Source organism: Frankliniella occidentalis, unplaced genomic scaffold (genome assembly GCF_000697945.3).
Source record: "Frankliniella occidentalis isolate FOCC.00 unplaced genomic scaffold, Focc_3.1 Scaffold55, whole genome shotgun sequence".
Lineage (NCBI taxonomy): Eukaryota > Metazoa > Arthropoda > Insecta > Thysanoptera > Thripidae > Frankliniella > Frankliniella occidentalis.
Window position 1 is genome coordinate 95,895 of NW_026267185.1, and position 8,068 is coordinate 103,962.

Below are 8,068 nucleotides of genomic sequence, written 5' to 3' on the forward strand. Positions count from 1 at the left end.
TCGGTCCATCAAAAAAGTCGCCCCCATGTCCGTGCCGCCCCGCTCAGCGAGCTCACTCTGGCCAAGCGGGCAAGCACCTAGGCTCCAGTGTCGGAGTCCTGGGTTCGATTCTGGCCGGTATCGGCGATAGTGTCGCTGAGAAAGTTAAATTTCTCTTTAGCTGTGCTGTTGCGGTTGGTGGATTATCTAAGCAATGTCTGCAGATCATCACGGAAATCTCAGATGATCGCACGTTGAGAGCAAACTGCGATTTATCTGCGGATTGTCCGTGCATTATCCGCGAGCTATCTAGCAAACATAAGCGCCTTGTTAAACGAATGCCGACTATTACCAGCGATCTGCAAATATCTCGCAGACCATTCCTTCGCCTCGGGCCAGCGTAGCGTCACATTCACGTTTGACGAGGGGAGTGCAGGGGCGGGCGGGGGCGTCGCGTACTGCGCATGCGTGAGCTGTCGGAAACTGTCTGGCGGCGGTGCGGTATCGGGGCAGCTATTGGCGTAGGCGGTTGCCAGCGGCTGGGCTGGGCCTGCTCCCTCCTTACTTACTATACAACCTCTGTGATCGAGTAGCTTAGCAGTGTTAGCCCCTAACGTGATTTTGGTCAGTACAATGAAAGGAATGTGCTGTACGCCTCTCACCTAGGAACTGATTTGGAATAACCAGATCACCGGTTAAGACTGCCTTGTAGTCATGGTAGCTAGATTATGGATTGCCGACTTCTTTCAAAAGGGTACTCATTTCCATTGACATACGAACAGGCACATTCGCCTTCAGTTCGAAAGTGAGTTAACAATAACGTGATGGTTTTCTTATCACTAGACGCCGTCCGCGATCACTCCCCAAACATAAGCCTGAGATGTGTAAATTTGTTGGTGGTGATAAAGATGTTATAAGGAAAATGATTGATGTATCCCAAAAAATAGTTCATAAGAAGCAAAGTTCAATAGAGAAAGAGAAGACAACAGTAGCAAGTGATGCCAGACAGAAATGCAATGCAAATTCTAAAACCGTTCCAAGCTCTGACAATACACTTCTGAAGGTGAAGAAAACTCTGGAAGATACTATCACTACGTATGTTAAGGAAAATTTTTCAACCTTAACGGAGACAACTGTTGAGTGCACTGTAACAAGTGATGGTGGTGATTCCTATGTGGCTAAAGCCCCCTGCCCTGCTGAAAACTGCAAGGAAATGAGAAAAATTAATAGAAATGTTACAAGGTGGAAAACCAGTAATTACTACGCACACTTTAGGTCACACTTCACATAGAAAAGTGATTGCAAATCTGGAAAGATTGATACCATGTTTAAACGGCAAAGAAATTCTGACAGTCTTAACCGTGAAGAATAAGATGATCCAGGGCGTGCTGTAATTCCACTTTTGTAATCAAATTATTTTCTTTTTGAACTCTTTTTACATACAACTGAATCAGATTTACAAAATTGTTGCAGGTCTCTGAAAACAGTAATGAAACACCCCTTATTTTTAATTTAATTTTTAGTTAATATTCCTGGACTTATAGTAAAAGCATTTCGACAGTACACACTGATAGAATTGTTTAGAGAGAGACAAAAGAAATAGTTCTTGGGATGAGACACGTACAAATACAAAGGTGGATCCAGAACTACACCATGATAGGGATGCAAGCAGTAAACCTCCCTAGGGAAACTTTCATCACATATGATGACAACTTTGATTTTAAACAATAAATGCTACTAACGCAAACCATAATTACGTGAACAACAGGGATTGTATGAGAACTAGAAATGATTGTTTTGTCATAGAATAAGATACTGTGTCCCCTTTTGGGCACAGGTCGAGGATATTAATATCATGCTATGGGCGCCTGGAAACTACACATGTGGAAAAACACTTAATGGAACAAACTCCAGGAACACTTTGGCTAGCTAAGAGCATCAGGTTCAGAAGCTATTGCGGTCTCAGAAGTCATGCTAAGCCAAGTTGGCGCAAGTAGTATGTACATCCTACTCATTGTCAGTGAGCTCAATGAGTGCTTTGGCCTTGGAAAAGGAGTAAGAAGATGCTTGCACTACCTGCACGACGGTCAGTTTATTTTCATTGGAAGGGGCAAAACGACTGCCGCTGGCAAATACCTTGGTCCACATCAGTGCATCCAAAAGGGCAGGCTGTTGCGGGCTTCTTTTTTTGGCGCCTATGCTTTAACATGGGAGGAGGAAGAAGAAGCCCGCAACAGCCTGCCCTTTTGGATGCACTGGTCCACATCTGGGCAGTTTTCGTCAACATGACCGGGTCTCGACACATCATTCTCGCAGCAAGCACATTGAGAGCGCTTTGTGGGTAAGGCTCCCGGAGCAACGCCTGAACAACCTCACTGGCTTCCCGAAGGGTAATAGGAGACCCGAGGGTAAAGCAAAAGTTAAACCGAGTTCCCTGCCACGTGTTAAATTTAAAGAAAAAAGAGAAAGTGTTCAGCCTTACCAGTTCTCTTTTAATCTGTCGACGCATACCTCGCCGTCTACATAGTTAATATTTGAATGGTAGATTTGGGAGAAAAAATTAAACCCTAAACACATCAGAAAACAAGCAGGCCCGCCCTTCCGCCAAACGGAATTGCCAGCTCCGCTTCGCTCCGCCGGGTGACGGACAACTCGTCCCGGTTAACTCGCCCCCGGTATTAACTCGCCCCGGACCCAACTCGCCCCCGGTCCATCAAAAAAGTCGCCCCCATGTCCGTGCCAACTCGCCCCCGAAACTTTTTTGTTTTTTTATTCCGCGAATTTACGAACACTTTGCTTTATTGTCGAGGGGTAGTATTGTTGTGATTCGCATGGGGACGTGGCGAGGGGCCGCATAGGGCATTCTTCACAATGAACGAGAAGGTGCGCTACACTACAACGCAGAGGGGAGGGCGCAAGGCAATTTACGGTGGATGTATGTACACCTTCCATCGAGAAGTGAAGCTGGGGTCGTCCTGGCGCTGCGACCACCGAGGAAAATGCAATGGCCGGATGGTTGTCGACGCCCGGGACCGCGTGGTGGCGGACACGGAGACGACCCACTCCCACGCTCCGGACTGGGGGAGGGCCAAGGCGGAGGAGACGGTGCAGAACATCAAGAGGTCGGCGGACACCTCGCGGGCTTCAACAGCGTCCGTCATCCAGGCTAAGGTATCGGAAGTCAAGAGGTACCTACGAGCACCTCTTCAGCATCCTGAAGGACGAGGTGCGGAGGCGTCTCAGGAAGCCGCTGACCCCCGCCATGGTCTCCACTGACTTCGAGCAGGGCGCCATCAAGGCAGCGCAGGCATCCTTTCCAGGTACAAGTAAAGGTAGACTGACGTGAATGAGACAGAAGAGAGGGGACTGACGAACTCGTTGCTTGTCACAGACTGCCAGCTTCTGGGGTGCCTGTTCCACTTCGGGCAGGTGCTGTGGAGGAAGCTACAGGGGGAGGGCCTCGCCGTGCAGTACCGTGCGGAGGCCAGTGAGCAGATGCGGACGGACTTCCACAGCCTGATCGCCGTCGCCTTCGTGCCCGTGGACGACGTGGAGGAGGCCTTCGACGCCCTTGCCGAAGTAGCGGATGCAGCCCTCAACGCGGTTTTCCAGCACGTCGAGGACAACTTCCTTCGCGGACGGCTGAGGGCTCGTCGGCGTGGAGGTCGCGTCCAAGCTCGGGGCGCACCGCTGTTCCCACCGGAGATATGGAACTGCTACGAAAAAACTGTCCAGGGCCTAACGAGAACAACGAACACCTGCGAAGCCTGGCACCGCCGTCTCGGCACCCTGGTGGGTAAACACCACCCCTCGCTCTTCGTATTCCTCAACCAGCTCCAAGAAGAGATCGGCGAGGTGGACGTCCAGATCACCCGGGCGGAGGGCGGCTTCTCTCCAACCAAGCGCCGCTCAGCGCTGGAGGCCGCCGAGGCGCGTATCAACCGCATCGTGGAGCGGTACGACGACTACAAGGCGGAGGAAGACGTGCTGAGCTACGTGCGGGCCATCGGCCACAACCTGGGAGGGCGATTCTTCTGAGCGCCTCTGTGGTGAAATAAAGTACCCTTTGTTCTGTGCACTTATTTTTTTCATATAACTGGGGACAAGTTGACCGGGACCGAAAAGGGCGGGACCGGGGAGGGCATGGGACGACTTGGACCGGGGACGAGATAGTCGGGGCGAGTTGTCCTACATCCGCTCCGCCGGCAACTCCGTTCGGCAGGCGCCGGGCCTGCTTGGCCTGCCGGCGGCGATGGTCGAGCCTGCGGCCCGACCATTTCTGTCACGCAATTTGCTGAAGAAAATAGTCAAATGATGTAACGGGCCTTCGGCCCGCAAAAGCCCATCGTCCTTAAAATTTGCACCGTAGACACGATGTAACGGTGAAGCACCGCGACTACAACCCACCCTTCTGCTTAGAAAACGTTTTTTGGGGTGGGGTGGGGGAGTTTCCTTCCTCTTTTGCGGTTTTTAGGCCTTCTTCTACAACTAATTGTTCACTACAGCAATTTTTAGCTTATTTTCGTCAAAAAAGACCCTCCAGCGCCTAAACGGTTAGAGATAGAGCAAAACGGACGAAATCTTCGTGCAAAGGGGTCTACTTTGACGAGTTACCCCTTAGGAGACCATCCAATACTTTCGAAAATTTATATATTTATTTATGGTCCACTTTCGGGAGAGAAACTCCCTCTAGCGCCCAAACGGTGAGAGATAAAGCGAAACGGACAAAATTTTCGTACCAAGGGCTCTACTTTCCCAAGTTACCCCTTAGGAGACCATCCAATATTTTCGAAAATTAATATATTTATTTATGGTCCACTTTCGGGAGAGAAACTCCCTCTAGCGCCCAAACGGTGAGAGATGAAGCGAAACGGACGAAATTTTCGCTCATATTTGCTCTATCTCTAACCGTTTAGGCACTAGAGGGTTTTGTTTGACGGAAATAAGTTAAATACTGCTGTAGTGAACAATTAAATGTAAAAGTAGGCCCAGAACCGCAAAAGAGGTAAGAAAATCCCTCCCCCCACCCCAAAAAACGTTTTCTAAGCAGAAGGGTTGGTTGTCGTCGCGGTGTTTCACCGTTACATCCCTTTCTTGTGTCTACGGGGCAAATTTTAAGGACGACGGGCTTTGCGGGCCGAAGGCCTGTTACATCATTTGATTATGTTCTACAGCAAATCGCGTGACCGGCAGGCCAAGCACCCGCGTTAAACTTTATACAGCTATTTTGTCGAAAATTCGTCTCCGATGAGAGTCGAAACAGAAACAAAATTAAAGTGAAGAAGATACGACGTGGAGACGAATCGCGTGGAGAGCATCGCGTTCTTGACGAGCCGCGCTCTAATCAATGCATAGAGATGGAGATGGCCGAGTGAGCTGGGAGCTCACTCACCAGCCCGATTTCGGGGGTTCGATAGCCGGTAGCATCCCAAAAATTTTCTCTTTCACCTCTCTCACCTCCCATTCGTCTCTTATTCGTGTCCGTCACATTTCAGTTTCGTCTCCGTTTCGTTGCTTCCAAGCGCACTGGACGACGAGTACGCGATGGAACAACGATGAGTTGGCGATGGATCAGCGACCAGACGGAGACGAACTTTCTGTCGCCAATCGACTGTTATTTCGTCGAAATTTCGTCTCTATGTCGTATCGTTTTCAAACCAATTTCGTTTCTGTTTTGTCTTTCAAAGGAGACGAGTGTTAGACGAAAAAGGGGTATAATTTTTTTCACGGGCAGGCCTGGCCCCTGCCGAACGGAGTTGCCGGCGCAGCGAAGCGGAGCTGGCAACTTCGTTTGGCGGAAGGGCGGGCCTGCTTGTTAAGATATATAGAAATTTGGACAATTTTCGGTCCAAATTAGTAAACAGAACACGTTTTCTTGGTCGCCTCCGATGTCTACACGCGTTCATATTGCTGACGGCCGGTCCGGGGGCACTCGGGGCGATGTTCAGAATATCTTGAGACCGTTAAATCGCTTAGCGAGCAACAAACAATCCCACTTTTAGGTAATTTTAGTATTTTGTAGCAAATGTGAAAGATTCTTTGTGGCCTTATGGGAGTGACTGGGAGGCCTCTGCTGGCTTGCGGACGGGTCAGGGAAATGTGAGGGGTTGCCTGGAGAGCCGAGGTGGCCGAGCGAACGGTCTTGGAAGCTCGATCTTCGACATGGCAGCGCCAGATGGGCCAAATTTCGCAAAATTTGGCGAAAATCGTGTTTTTCCGCTTGCGCGACCCCTAAATCCATCTTTAATAATCTAAAAATAAAAAATTACAGCATTCTGAACGCCAAAGACAACTATTTATGGGATGGCCCGTCAATATTTTAATACTTTGGCTGTATGGGGCAGTCTACCGCCAGGTGAGAAGACACGACTGGCGGCAGCTCAGCGACGCTGGCGCTAGGTGGGCCACCGGCTCCACGCAGCTGCTTGGCGGGTGGGCCCAACCACCGCCATGCAAGCGCTATCAAAAGCATTGCACGGGAATGGAATGGGTGACCGTGGTAGACCTAAGAGGCTTTACGTCTTCCCCACCGCTAGTGCGGGTGACGGACAACTCGTCACAGTTAACTCGCCCCCGGTCCATCAAAAAAGTCGCCCCTGAAACTGTTTTGCTTAGATTTAATTTTCCACGAATTTACGAACACTTTGCTTTATTTTCCGAGATAGTATTTTGTTACGTTACCCACTTAAGAACACTTCAAGAGGAGGGGGGGGGGGTATCCTTCTTTGGCTTCGTCCTCAAAGGCAGTGGGAAGCACTTCAAGGGGAGATCTCTGGACTGGCTCCGGCATGATCTAGAACAGCTCCGCAATCAAGTTGCTATTAGCACCTAATTCCTCTTTTCTAGTTCGTGCGCTCCATGTTTGATTGTGAAAGTCCGTGCAGCCGAATTGTTAGGTTGCATACCCGTGACCCCCCTCTTGGCGCCACTGGGGACAACAGAGGGCTCGCGATTTGCTGCTAGTTAAGTGAAGACCCTGGTCTGCACGCGGCTGGAATGGGCAACCTGACACTTGGATGCCTTGTGATGCTCGCCGTGGCTCTTGCTGGTGTGCTACTGGGGTTCCCTTGGCTATTACAGGGAGGTCGGCCAACCCCGTTGGAGCAAATTGGTATAACTGTCTACTTAGACGACAGGCGGGTTTGAATGTTGTCACCGACAACGGCGCCTATCACAGCTCCGCGACCGTAACACTAGGCAACACTGTTATAAAAAAAAATCCACAGTAATTCGTAAAGGACGGTTAGTATAATTTTAACCGTTACATCTGTCTTCATTACATGTTACTCCTTAGAGGATGAAGTTCCGACTTGTGAGGCGAGGAATAGAGTGCCTACCAATACTCATGCAACGGCGACTTGACCTTTTTGGGCGCATCCTCCTTCAACTGGAGTCTGACCTCATATACTCCCATATAATTTATCTTCCACTCTCGGCAGGTACGCAACACTAACGAAAAACGTTAATCGCCATCTTCACACCAACGCCCTACAGCCTTCGCGGTCCTTTGGGTGGCAAACTTGCGCACAAGTTCATTGCGCACATAGAGACTGCGCACGCGTCTCGCACGTGGCACTTACGCGTGGTGCACAAAATGCGCAGGCGTCTCGGACGCGGCGCGCACAGGACCCATTTTATCAAGGACTAACCAGGTTACAGCGGAATACCCTCAGTCACAGCGACTAGTGATCACTATGGAGGCGACACCTACACTGAATCCCCTGAACCATTTTATTGTTTGACTATCGCCTTGTTCTTCTTGTTGTTATGACAAACACTGAACAAGGAAAGGCGCGAGCCTTTGACTCGTCGCCATTTACCACTCATGAGTTCTAGCGTTCACATGATCTTGGCTCTCCCGTAACCCCATTACTACAATAAATTATTCGTTTCTTTCCAGATAAAGGAGGTGAACATGTGAAAATGACAGGACTGGCCAATGCTGTCGCGCTAATCAGGGAGCATCATCACAATCTGCTCCTTTACGATGATCAATCTGACATCGAATTGGAGAATACTTCCAGCTCTCTCTGTCCAGACTCTTCTAGCAGCATCAGCAGCAGCGAAGAGGAGAATCAAGAATCCCTTG